The sequence below is a fragment of the Coffea arabica genome, chromosome 8c (genome assembly GCF_036785885.1).
Source record: "Coffea arabica cultivar ET-39 chromosome 8c, Coffea Arabica ET-39 HiFi, whole genome shotgun sequence".
Classification (NCBI taxonomy): domain Eukaryota; kingdom Viridiplantae; phylum Streptophyta; class Magnoliopsida; order Gentianales; family Rubiaceae; genus Coffea; species Coffea arabica.
Genome location: NC_092325.1, coordinates 2,415,237 through 2,429,698, shown reverse-complemented (window position 1 = coordinate 2,429,698; position 14,462 = coordinate 2,415,237).

The following is a 14,462-nucleotide window of genomic DNA, read 5'->3' as shown; positions in this document are numbered from 1 at the left end:
AGTTAAATTTTAGATATTTAATAAATTGAAATTTTGGGAAATCAATTTCAATTGAATCAATGGTTCCTAATGAATATGATATTTAGTGGGCCAAATTCAATCGAAACTAAGAATTTGTACTAAAATTTCACTTTTTCAAAATCAATTCAATTAAAATGTAAGAGTCTCTCTCTCTCTCTCTCTATATATATATATATATATATATATGAAAGTTCCTAATTTGATTACCTATTTCTCTCTCTCCTAGGTGGCATGCCTAATTAGAGAGAATTGATGAGTAATTTGAATACTTGGATTTTACCCACATTTGTATCCAACTATTCTTAAACTAATTCTTTTTGTAATTTCTCTATCTTTGAACAACTTAATCATTTTTAATAAAATTTAATTATATTTTGTTATTGGTTTCTTCTCTCTTCTAACAAACTTTTATTTTTATTTATATATATTTAATTTATTTTATCCATACATATCATTTTTATTTGCTGTTTATTAAAGTTGCTAGAAACTTAATATTTGTTTATGGAGAAAATATGTTTTTTGCATCTTTGGTTTTAGTTGAATACACACATATAGTTTTAGGTTTTTAATCATATTAAAATTTAATGATTGATTCAAAAATTAATATGGTACTTGAACACTTAGATACATTAATTTGCTAAAACAAATATTCATGAATATGTAAGAATATTATTTTATTTTTAAAATTTATATAAATTCATAACTAATTCTAATATAAAAAGAAACCATGCTAATGCATGGATTAAAATGCTTGTTTAAATTGAATGTGGCTTTTTGGAAATCAAAATCAGTTAAACCTAAGAGTTTCTATAGTGTTAATTTCATGAAATTTAATTTAGTTAAATTTAAGAGTCTGCACTAAATTCAACTTTCAACAAAAGAAATGTGGCTTTGGGAGTTTGATAGGATCTTATGGTTGACATTAATACTAGTAGCTAGTACTAGTTATATTAAAAACAGTCCCAATTACTTGTAATATAGGTAATATTTATAATTACTAGTAAAATTATCAATATGCAGTTGCTTGTAATGTTAATAATAGTAGTAATTAAAAGTAATATTCGTTTTTACTCGAAATATTAGCAGTATTAGTAGTGACTAGTAGCATTGGCAATTACTAATATATATTAGTAGTTAATACTAAAATGAGTTATTACTAGTAACATTAGGAATTATAAGGTTTGTTAGTAAATTACTAGTAACATTAGTCGTGTTCACTTAATTGACTTTTACAAAATCAAAGTTATATTAAACTTAAGAGGTTGTAAAGAATTTTCAGCAAAATATAGAAGTTTTTTACTGGTTATGATTTTTAGCAAATCAAATTTAGTTAAACTCAAGAGGTGGTACTCAATTTGACCTTAAGGAAATCAACCTTAACTAAACTTAGAGATCCTAGAATAAGGACGTGGCCTTTATGAGTTCGATAGTGTCTTAATATGAGTAGTTGCCATTACTACTAGTGTGATTACTAGTTATATTAGCAATAATAGTAAGTACTAGTCCAATGGCCATCACGCAATTTGGTAGTCACAATAAAATTGTCTTGAAATGTTTGGGCTTTGGCAGCCAACGACCCACATATTTGAGCAGCTGAAAAACAATATCCAATGGCCCCAAGTTGGATAGTGTCACTTGAAATGTTCAATCATTCTTTCTAGATCACTGATTTTTTTGTTTTTATTTTTTTGTCGCAATGATAACATTTGTATAACCTATTCTAACCTAATTTAAGGGGAAGGAGAGCCAACGGGAAATCCCGTCGGAGGAAGCCACTTGAAAGTGACAGTCACAATTAAGTGGCAAGGTGGGAGACAAGGTTGAACACTTAACCTCTCACCCCATCAAGACTTGGTGGTACAACAGCCCAAAAGGTTGTTGGCAGATCATTAGTTTAATTAATGTTAAAATCTTTTAGGTTCAAAAGAAAACTTTAACCCTTTTTTTTTTGTAGTATAAGTGAACCGAGACCCCTCACTTCCCGCATATCACCTAACCCATCCCTTCTCGAAAACAAAACTTTAGAAACATAATGCTGAATGCAAAAGCTAGTGATTTTCCACTACCTTCAATTTTATGCATATTCAAAAGAAAAGTTATGTTGTACATCTGAGGAATGCGTATCTAGGAACTTAGGATTTATCTCTATCAATAATGTTTAGAGCTCCAACTTAGGGAGGTAACAACTTAACTCACGAAAGCATTTAGAAAATTTTTTTTTTTTTTGACCAAACCATTAAGAAAAGTAATATCCAATGGCCCCAAGTTCAATAGTGTCACTTGAAATGTTTAATCGATTCTTTTTAGATCACTGATTTTTTTTTTGTCACAACGATAACATTTGTATAACCTACTCTACCATAGTTTAAGGGGAAAGGGAGCCAACGGGATTTTCCAATGGAGGAAGCCACTTGAAAGTGGCAGTTACAATTAAGTGACAAGGTGGAAGACAAGGATTGAACGCTTAACCTCTCACCCCATCAAGACTTGGTAGTACAACAGCCCAAGAGGTTGTTGGCAGATCATTGGTTTAATTAATGTTAAAATCTTTTACGTTCAAAAGAGAACTTTAACCCCTTTTTTTTTTGTAGTATAAGTGAACCGAGACTCCTCACTTCCCGCATATCACCTAACCCATCCCTTCCCAAAAACAAACTTTAGAAACATAATGTTGAATGCAAAAGCTAGTGATTTTCCACTACCTTCAAATTTATGCATATTCAAAAGAAAAGTTATGTTGTACATATGAGGAATGCGTATCTAGGAACTTAGGATTTATCTCTAACAATAATGTTTAGAGCTCCAACTGAGGGAGGTAACAACTTAACTCACGAAAGCATTTAGAAAAAAAAAAAAATTGACCAAACCATTAAGCAAAGTAATATCCAATGGCCCCAAGTTCGATAGTGCAACTTGAAATGTTCAATCGATTCTTTCTAGATTACTGATTTTTTTTTTTTTTTTTTTTGCAACGAGAACATTTGTATAACCTATTCTAGCCTAGTTTAAGGGAAAGGGGAGCCGACGGGAAATCCCGTCGGAAGAATCCACTTGAAAGTGACAGTCACAATTAAGTGGCAAGGTAGGAGACAAGGGTTGAACGCTTAACTCTCACCCCCATTAAGACATAGTGGTACAACAGCCCAAGAGGTTGTTGACAGATCACAGGTTTAATTAATGTTAAAATCTTTTAGGTTCAAAAGAAAATTTTAACCCTTTTTTTTTTTTTTAGGATAAGTGAACCGAGACCCCTCACTTCCTGCATATCACCTAACCCATCGTTCCCGAAAACAAAACTTTAGAAACATAATGCTGAATGCAAAAGCTAGTGATTTTCCACTACCTTCAAATTTATGCATATTCAAAAGAAAAGTTATGTTGTACACATCTGAGGAATGCGTATCTAGGAACTTAGGTTTTATCTCTAACAATAATGTTTAGAGTTCCAACTTAGGGAGGTAACAACTTAACTCGCGAAAGCATTTAGAAAAAAAAAAAAAAAATGACCAAACCATTAAGAAAAGTTGGTCTTCTTGGGATTCAGCCCAACAAAATTTCCCTCCGATTAGAATGCTTCATATAGATACTAATGTAATCTCGCAGATGGACGACAGATCAATCTTTTTCTTTATTGTGCAATTTTTTTCGTTTGTTTTCTCTTCTATTGAAAGTGTATAATTAGTGGAGTATTCTTATCCTGAAATTTTATATACTGTGGAAACAGTCTTAACATACCTGACCTAAAGCATTATCTGCTCCTTGCGAATGACAAAAGAACATTCGGGTGCATATATCAATCAAGAACCCTGATAGATCATCCTTTTAATGTCCTAAAAACATTTAAAAAGAAGCACGGGATATTCGTAAAACTACTAATAAAGAAGCAAATGACTTGATTTGACTTATTAGTGAACCAAATTTGAACGATTATTATCAAGTCATACTCGACTCAAGTATCAAATAATTTAATTTATCTTTTAGTAACATTAAAAGTAACAAGACCTTTTTGACATGTAGAATGCAAACAAGAATTTCGGATGAACAATGTAGTATATATTTACGCAAAACGCAGGGGGTAGAGTCTACCCCTCTACCCTGTTGAATAGTTATAGATGTTTCCCGCTTTTATGTATGACCAATATTGTTAAATTTCAAATTTTCATTATTACATTTTTCGTTTCATGTTTTTGCAATTGGCTAGTGATGTGAGATAGCTGGCCCTACGCCCTAGAAATACTCTTGCAAAACCTCACTGGCAAGCAAGAGGAACTCTAAATATCAGGGAGCTAAAGGAACTGTCAACTAGAGGTGGCAATATGGATAAATGGTTCATAATTAGTTTTGACTTAATGGATGGTGGATGAAATTTATCCAATCCATTTAGATCCATTTAATAAATGGATCTAAATGGATGGATCTAAATGGATTATATAAAAACCAATTATCCATTTATAATCCATTATATATTTTGGTTAATTTTTTTTTTTTTTTGGTATTATCAAGTAACTATACCCATTCCTGATCCTACCAAGTAAGAATTTCATGAGAATATTAAAGTATTTCCATGTAACTGTCATCTTATATAATCCCAGACAAAGAGAACAATCAAATGAACAATATTGCTGGTTGAACGAAGTAATGTACAAGACTTATGCAGCAAGAGCCATTGTCCTTGAAGATTTCCATGCAAGCTCTAGCTTGAACAGCATCCTATCTCTTCCAAGAAGATCCCTCATCTTTGATATTGATTGTCTCTCCTTTAGGAGGAACAGACGAAGGAGCACCTTCATCACTGGCCTCGACTGCCTTCCTACTCACAATGCGGTATATTTGTGTCAGGACTTCAGCAAATGCATTTTCCACAGAAAGGATGAATTTAGTTAAGTAGCTATTAGAACAGAGGGGAATGGGAGGTGACGGCGGTGGCGGCGAAGGAGGGACTGAAACCGGTGAAAAAGAGGGAGCACGGGGACGGCTCTTTCACATTCCAACGTTCAATTTTAGGATAGCTCCTTTTTTAGTCATTTGCTGTCTGTTTCTTTTATTTGGTTTTTAAGTAAATGGATATATGTGGTTTTTGTGGATAATCCATATAAATCCATTTAATTTAATGGTTTTATTTTGATCAACCATTTAAAACCAACATTATAAATGGATAATCCAAATCCATTTAATTATGGATTATATGGATGGATAAATGGATTTCAATCCAAATTGCCACCTCTACTGTCAACCAAGCGAACATACGTTATTGCCTCCAGTCCAGGCACTATAATCACTTTTTCTTGTAGTATATTAAAATAGCTAATTTCTGTTGACATATGGAATTTATGTCTTACTTAATTGATCTATTTTATATTGATTACCGAGAATTTAATCTATTATATATATATGTATATGTCAAGAAAGATTTTAAATTTGTACCATGCACAATCCTAATATTTAGAGAATTTAAAATGGATTCAAATAATTTTGTGCTTGAGCTTCATCTGTTTTACTGCATAGACAGGAGATTACATCCTTGTCTGAATTGGAGCTTATTTGAAGAAACAATGCGCAAAACAAAGGAAACAGAAGTTTAACTTTCATTTGTTTTCCATTTTTGGTGCCTTCCCATTGATTTCTTTGCATTCTCGTATACGTAGTTGGGCTTAGATACTAGCAAGAAACCGACGTGCTCCTTTGTTTTAGATCAAATCATACTTACTCGTGATCAAATCATATATATATGTATAGTTAATAATTGAACAAAACACAAATCAAATTAAGTGGTAATCATCTTCCAAATATATCCTTTTGTAAATGCTTCCATATCACTGTTCCACAGATTCACTGTTGCTTCAATAAATTAACGGATTCATAGTTCAAATTTCAGTTTTCGGATTTTAATTTTACCAAGTGCACCTTATGTCCCAAAATACTAGAGCTATTAGTGAAAATGAAAATTTTTTTCTTTTGAGAGGTGATTGCTGACTTGCTGTTATAAAATTAAAAGTTAACTACAATAGGTCGTTTAAAAGCTTGAGAACTTCAAATGTTATATGGTAGGCGTAGATTATATATCCAACTGTGAAAGTTCAAAACAAAATGTTGGTCAAATTCCCATGTCATGATGGCTTTCTTAATTCTTGTTCGATCTAGCCCGCAATTAGAATTATCCCACCAATTATATGTTTTTTGGAGTGAGTCTGAAGATAACTTTACTTGTCTCTCAGATTCTAAAATAGAAAATAGAAGTAACAAACTTAATAATTTGCTGATAAATATAAAACTGGATTTTTTTTTCTCAAAGGGAAATATATTAGACTGTCAAAAAGAAACAAGCTTGAGGAGGGCTTTGGCCTAGCCTCAGAGAGTGACAAGAATCTAAAGTGAGGAATATTATTCCCTTACATTATAGACCCTATTAGAAGGTACTTGCAAAGCATCCAGAGTCATGGTAACTTTTGCAGAAGGTGGGAGCACAGACATGGAATGGAAGACCGTATCCGTAGAAAGATCAAGCGCGGCTAGTCTGTCAGCGACGGAATTTGCCTCACAGAAAATATGGGCAAGAGATGCCTTGGCCAAAGCCAAGAATCGCCTCACCTGACCCAGAATGTTACATAAGGGCCACGAAGCCGTGGCATTGGAGTTTACCAGTTGGACCAGAGCCTACGAATCCCTTTTCACCTGAAAAGATACCACATTTCTCCGGAGACGCAGCTGTAGTCCATGAAGCAAAGGTAGGCACTCGGCCATAAGGCATAAGCACCCCTTCCTTCCCGAGCACCTTAAAGAACTTAGAGTGCAAAACCGTGTTCCATTAAAGCAAATTCAGGCATCAAATTAGGGCTAGCTATTTCATCTAACCAGTAACTCAGCAGCTTAACAGTAGGGGTGCAAACGAGTCGAGTCAAATTAAATTTTGGTCTAATTGAATCGAATCTCAACTTAATTTTATGAAACTTGAGATTAAAATAATAAAAATAATAATTATTTTATTTTTAAAAAATTTTAAAAATAATTATATTATTTTTTAAAAAATAAATAAAATAATAATTTTCTCCATAAATAATAAAATATTAGGGATATATATAATTTTACTATTAAAATAAAAAATTAATATATATATATATATATATATAATTAAGATCGCGAGTTAACGAGTTTAGTATTTTTATAAGATCGCGAGTTAACAAGTTTAGTATTTTTGAATTCGAGTTCGAATTAGATATTGGCCGAACTCGAATCAAGCTCGTACTCAAGCCGCTCGCGATCGGTTCAATTCGTTTGCAGCTCTACTTACCAGTTACCACTACAAAGAAGAAGTCAAAGATTTATGATTTTTTTGTTTATTGGAAAACCTCATCATAAATCCACCTTCCAAGCTATTATCGTATTTTTCCCATACTGACATAACATCCTCAAACTACATAATATATATTTAGTCTTGTTTTAGTAATTTCGAATGTAAGAGTTTCTTGCTCAAAGGGCTGCAAAAGCAGTATTACTATGCTAATCATATTAGTAGGAATAATAAGAAGAGGAATGAGGAGAAGTACGTTTCATTGCCAAATAAAATTTTTGAGGGATTTGCTTTCAGATATTGTAACCCTGAAGGACTAATTATTGACACTTATTAGTCTTTGACAAATTCCGTCATTTCTCCAAATTATATTAAAGTCATTAGATAGTAACATTAAAACCTTCTTTAAAACAAATCTTTTCAATAAGAAAGGAATAGGATTTAAAAAGCGGAAAGGAGGCACAGATATTTGAACTAACGTTAAAACCTTCTCTATGAGTTTTGGATGAAACTTGGATGTCAAACAACAATTGATCTCATGAGCAAGCAAAAATATATGGCAAAAGTTGTAGAATTAAAACATGCAGTTCTTCAATCAAGATGAATGTTGAGGAGGCATGATGTTTGGAGTACAGGATAGTCTAAATGTGGATTTCTGAAAATTCACGTTGAAATAATTTCCTCTCTTGGAGAAGTCGGAATTTTAGAAATTAGGAAAAATAAAGCCAATTGCCAATAGGGAGTTTAACTGGCATATTTGGACATTTTATCAATGAATTTTTGCCCAAAAAGATAAAGTATTATATGTATAATAGCTTTTCATATCAGTAAAAGTTTTAATTGTCCTACAAAAAAGAGGAAAGAAAAAGGTCTGAGCACCTATTTTAAAGTGGTTTTGTATCGTCATAACAAATTAAGAATTAAGAATATTGATACTCTAATGTCCACCCTGGCAATTGTCGCATCATGACCTAAATTTGTGTAATCATTGGACTCATCCGTGGACTTTGAACTTCTAACATTGATTACTTTGACAAAACATGTGGATGCTGAAAATTTTCTTTATTTTTCTTTCTTTTATTCCTTCTAATATATTTTGCATCACGCTAGACCCTTATAGTAAAAAGTTCTAACTCCTTGTAGATTACAAAATTAATGTTATCCTTAGCTGAACTTGCAAAAAGAATTTGAGAGCTTGCTGATCACTCTTGAACTTCATGACCTAACTCATGAAATGCCAAAATCCATGGAAAAATGTGTTGAGGACTTCATCCAACAAAGTTGGCTGGAGATTTTTATGTAATATAGAGAGAAAGAAGACAGAGAAAAATGCTAAAGAACAAAGGGGACGTGGTCACTTTGCTTCTTTTATGGAAGTACAAAAGCAAGTATGCTGATTTATCAAAGGCGTGCGCAGTCTATTTAGCACTAAATCCACTACTAAACTAGCTTCAAGCAATACATTTTACACATGGAGGGATGTTATTTAGTCAAGTAGCTCCTACTAAAATGGCAATTACACACTAGTGGTCCTCAATTAATTGCTGAAAATAAGATCAAATGGTAATGGAGTGGGATACTGTTTATAGTGGCTCACACGACACCAGCGATCCCCACAATCACGTCTTATGATACATAAGATGAAATCTTTTCATTCCCTCACCATGATAACTACTTGCATGACATAATGAACCATTAATGCGAAAAAGGAAGATGATAATTTGCTTTTGGACTTTTATTAACCGATTCATAAATCCTACTGTTTCCATCATTATAACCGGACTGAAATCTTATAGTCAAATTAGTGTATCTAATAGATCACCACCATAGCCAAAATTTGAGGGTTTTGATAGCACATTCTAGTAGTTGGACGTGTGTTTTATGTTCGTGATAAGTTGCTGGGAATATTTAGATGGTTTATAGCATGCAAGAAAATGGAGAATGGAACATTCCTTGAGGTTAAAAGTTGAAACAGGACAAATGACCTAACTTATTCAAACAGACAGACAGAAAATGTAACTTTGGATGGCTCCACCATCAAGAAACGAAACAGCCAATGAGCCCTTGCCAGTGTGCTCGTGAATATGGAAGAAAATTGGTCATTGTCTGCCTGGGTCAGGTGAATGACAAATCAAGTTGGGATGAATCGAATTGCTTAATACTTTCAATGCAACAAACTGATGCTGACAATTTTTGTAAATAGAAACAGAAGTGGGATCTGACTCGTGAGTGCAAAGGTGAAATTCATTGTATAAAACTTGCTTGTAGACATGCGCAGGTGCTAAGAGGGGTCCTTAGGATACATACCAAATCATTTATGTTTCAATTTTTGGTATTGTATCTTTTTAGTAGCTTATCATTATTTAACTCCTGCTTGGTGTATTATGAGTAAGTAAATCCAATTGGGTTCCCATTCAATTCACTATAGATGATAAGTTAGCGCACGGGACTCAATACGAGCAATTGCATTTCAGAGTCACGATTAGGTGAGTTTTAAGGGAAAAAAGTGAGTGGGGAATGCAGCTTCCTAACTCAATTACGTCCTTTTGTTTCTAGACAGCCCAAGAAAATTGAAATCTAAACCCCCTCCTCCCCCACGTTCCTCCCAACCCACCCAAACAGCCCTACATTTATATTGAAGGGAAGTACAGAACATGACATGTGATCATGTTATAGATTTGTATCCTTTTTGGGGTTAAGCCCCAAATGACCTAATTAGAAATCCAACCTGCATACATGAACCCTCAGGGGATAACTAAAAAAACTACAAGCATCAAATATTCAAAAAATAAAAATAAAAAGCTGCTCAAATTAAGAAAATTTCTCCATACGGCCACTAGGCCACGCCCTAGAGCAAGATTGCTGGTAGATGATGTTTACACGTTAATTTGATTACTCTTGGCTTGTCTGCATCTCCGTGTAATGGGGGGTGACGACCCTGGCCACACACGAGTGGTACTAGTCTCTCTTTTCTCTTTCATCCAATGTCTCCTCTCTAATTTCTGTCTGTCTTTCTTTCTAGGGCATATGCTGGTCCATACGAAAAAACACACTAGTCCAGTTCCTGGTAACAAACAATTTCTGTGGAGCTTTCAAGGAAATAAAGTGTCCAATAGTCTTCAATTTAAGGTTAAATAGTGGTATATAAAGAAAGTGATGAAGGAGGATAGTATGGTCAAATTTTTAGTGATCATGAGAAGCAGATCTCACCATCACAATATGCAATAATTTCCTCTAGAAGAGGACAAATTTGGTGACATTTGGTTGGTTGATCAAGTGAAAATGACCGCACCGATCCACCAAATGCTCCTGTAGGAGCCAAATCTTGAATGCATACACGAATTTGTTTTGTCAAAGAGGGGATGTATCCTCAGGGAGTAAGACCAAGCTGCAGAAACCGAGTTGGTTTGTAATTGGTATAAAAAGGGATTGAAAGAAATCCCATCCCATCTTTAAATACAAAAAAAAAAAAAAAAAACCCCAAAAAGAAGTGGAATTGCTTGCTTGCTGCAGAATTTCAAACTAACTATGACTTGCTATTTAATTCTGTCCAATACTGTTAATAGTTGTGAAGTCCATATGCCAAATGGCATACCTTATCCAACGTTAAATAGTTGTGAAGTGCCACATGTAGAATGGCATACCATTTGGAGAAATCTAGGTCACTGCAAATAGTAATTTTAGAAGAACACTCAACCAGTAAATAAATTAGATCACAAATTTAGGAGCCAAAAAAAAAAAATTCTCAGGTACTCCTTCCCTACCAAAGGTTTGTTTCTTTTCCTTGTGAACTGATTATAGCTAGGTTTACTGTTTTGATTTTCATCTTTGCAATATTGGGTGGTCAAAATTTAAAAATGGTTGAACGAATCATAGCTAGGTTTAGTGTTTCAAATTTTTTGATTACACCATTCAGAAACTGTTGAATTGGTAGCTGTTACCATCCACTCCCTCATACTGATGTGTCTTACTGCTTCAATCTATAAATTTTTCCTCCCTTTTCTATGCTGTACAATCAGGATAGACATGCACCAGAAAATGCTGCTAACTGTTATTGCACAGAAAAGACGAATTCCAAAACTAAAACAGTGCAGTTCATCCCGAGTTGGAAAAGTGTCGCCTCCAAAACCAGTATAGCCCAAGCAGACTCTTCAATTATTAGTTTCTTTGGAATTGGATTGTTAATTTAACACTCAACATCTTGGATCTATGGTCAATTTGGTTAATAGTAATAATGGTATTTCCATTTAATTTGCATGCCATTGGCCTTGTCTTCATTACTTCTTTAGCTAAGATGAAGACCTATATTGATTTGAAGCTCAATTTACCTTGCAGGCTAGGCAATCCATCCAAGTGTTCCCAAAAATGTGCTCTCATTTATTTCTATCTAGTGTACTTTTCCTCTTTTTGCTTTATGTTTCAATATTTTTTAGGGTCTCTATCCAAAATTTAAAAAACCAAAGGGAATTTGTTAAGGTCATCAAAACATCCATTTTAGTGGCTGAATGACGTTTAGAATATATGCTAATTGTGATTCCAACCATTTGATGATTCCTTTTCCATATTACTATGATTTTGCACAACAAAACTGATACTACAGCTATTTCACAGTAAAAATTCATTTATTAATCAACTTCCTATTTATATTTTATATAGTTCTTGATAATGAGGTTTCAAAGGAAATCAATAAAAATTAAAACTCGTTATCTTTATTTTCCCAATATATCATACAAGCAACTAAATTAAATTGCATCAAGCTGCGATGATATTTTATTCCTTATCATCCAGGAAAATAAATTGTGGTGAGGCATCAAGCAGTGTGACTTGTACCAAGATTCTTGCATATGCTTACACAGGGTTTCTAAATTTCTAGACTGATAGGAGAATCAATGAAAATATTCAAGTCGAATATCCACAAATAATGACTGGTATTGATATATGATTTTTTTTTCTTTTTTTGTAGGACGGGAGGAGAGAATCAGGTCTGCATCTTCGAAAAAAAGCATAAAAAGTCACTTATGGTAGATAGCAATAAAAAGGAACATGAAAATGCACGTCTAAGATGGATGAAACTAACACATATTACTCTGTCAAGGAAAACATGAGGTAAACCTAATTTACTATAGCATATTTTATAGAGGATACAATATATATGTATGTAACATTAGTTTTCTTGCATCATCATATATCACTCACTGCTTTTTTTTTTCAATATCATTATGTATTTTCATGACCATGTGATTCTTAAATATATTAAACAGTGGATATTTAAGTTGAGTGTACATGCATATTTTGAATAGAATCCACTAGCAGAAAGCGATCGAAAATTATGATATTCTTAAACGATAAATAAAAATGTGGGAATCCTTAAAATCAAGAAAATGGATAATTTTTTAGCTTATTTCTATCATTTAAATCGTACGCCATTTACTATAGAATTTTCCTTTTGAATGTGGCTAATCAAAGACGTACTATTTCGATGTGTTTTCGTTTCTTCCAACTGATTAATTATGTTTTTTAATGCAACAAAATGCAGTAAATCTTATATAAACCTTACAAATACCTGAGTCATGCGTCCTTTATTAATTAATCACCCGAGAAATTTCTCTTTCTTTCAAATTTCTTTGCTCCTAGTTTGAAGAGTAAAATTGAAGTTTTAGATAGGTCATAGGTACAAGACATGCATAATCAGCGCCAGCATCATGTATTCGAAAATGTGGGATTTGGATTAATGCTAAGCATGGAATTAGGACATGTTCTTTTAGGATTGTCCTGCAGATAACTTCAAATTCGGCAAATAATTATGTGATGCTTTATGCTTCTCCCAAGCCTAATACTCGCACACGCAAAGAACACCTTAAATGGGACTGGACGTTTCACGCTCGGAAAAAAAAGAAAAACAAAAAAGTGAGGGGATATATATTGTTTCGAAAATTAACTATATTGAATCGAATCAAGACTGATTCAGCTATAACAACTATGCTACCTTTTTTCCCCTGAATGCTCTTTCTTTTGAGGAAAAAAGATATATATATATATATATATATATATATATATATATATATATATATATATATATATACTAGTACCTTTCTCAGTATAAAGAATGACAATCACAAATAAGGGAAAAAATTTACTTATCATGTTTGTCATGAACTAGTTATGTATGCAGTGCATTTTAGTATCAAAACCAAATTAACAAAGAAAACTATCTTCACTAAATGATATACGACACAAGGATTAAAGGTTTCCAGATGACTTGTATTTTGCTGCTAGAAATAGGAAATGTAGAGCATATAGTGTCAGAATATGCGGGAGACAAAATATTTTGGTAAAATAGGTATAAAACCCTGAAAGATTGTGCTCTTCGTTTACTCTTGTCAACATTCATTTACTCTCATCTTTAGTTTCAGATGCTTGTTTCCACCCAGGGAGTAAAAGATACTCTAATTTTCAAGAAATGAAACCTACAAATCCAGGAATTTTTGGTACCTTCTCTGTTCTTTTTCTTTTCTTCCCCCCCCCCCCTTTGATGAAACGAGAGTTTGTGGCATCTTTAGTTGTGCTAAATGCTCCTATTATTAGCCGACTGGTTCAAAAATGTCAAACAAAAGTGTTCTAGAGCATAGAAGGTGATGATAATAGATGCATTTATTCCATTAGATAACTTCAATAATGAATAGCTAGAATCACTTCTTATTCTACCATGAGATGAGATTATGGACAGTTTTTGTTACAATCATGAATACCTTTTTTCTAGTTGTTGATATCCAAATGGGCATGCATATGAGCAGGTATATATCTTGCTTGCCGTCATGGACTGATCATCTTTGGAATCCCATCTTATTACTAGTTTGATCTTTTGTTATCTTTGGCAAATAAGAAATGGTTTGAGAAAAGCAGAAATAATCTTCTGCAATTTGAGTAAACCTTTGCTCCAAAAGGTCAAACTTGGGTAAATCTTTGGTCATCTCACGTATTTCCTATTCAAAAAATATCAATATGCATAGCCCTAATAATCAAACTTGGGAATTTGTGGTTACTTATTAAGTCACAGTAAGTATAGGGACGAAAGAAAGTAATGGCTTATGTAAATTAAGGAGCACAAGTATGATCTCATCATTGTGGTTACAAAGAGAATAATAAAAAAATG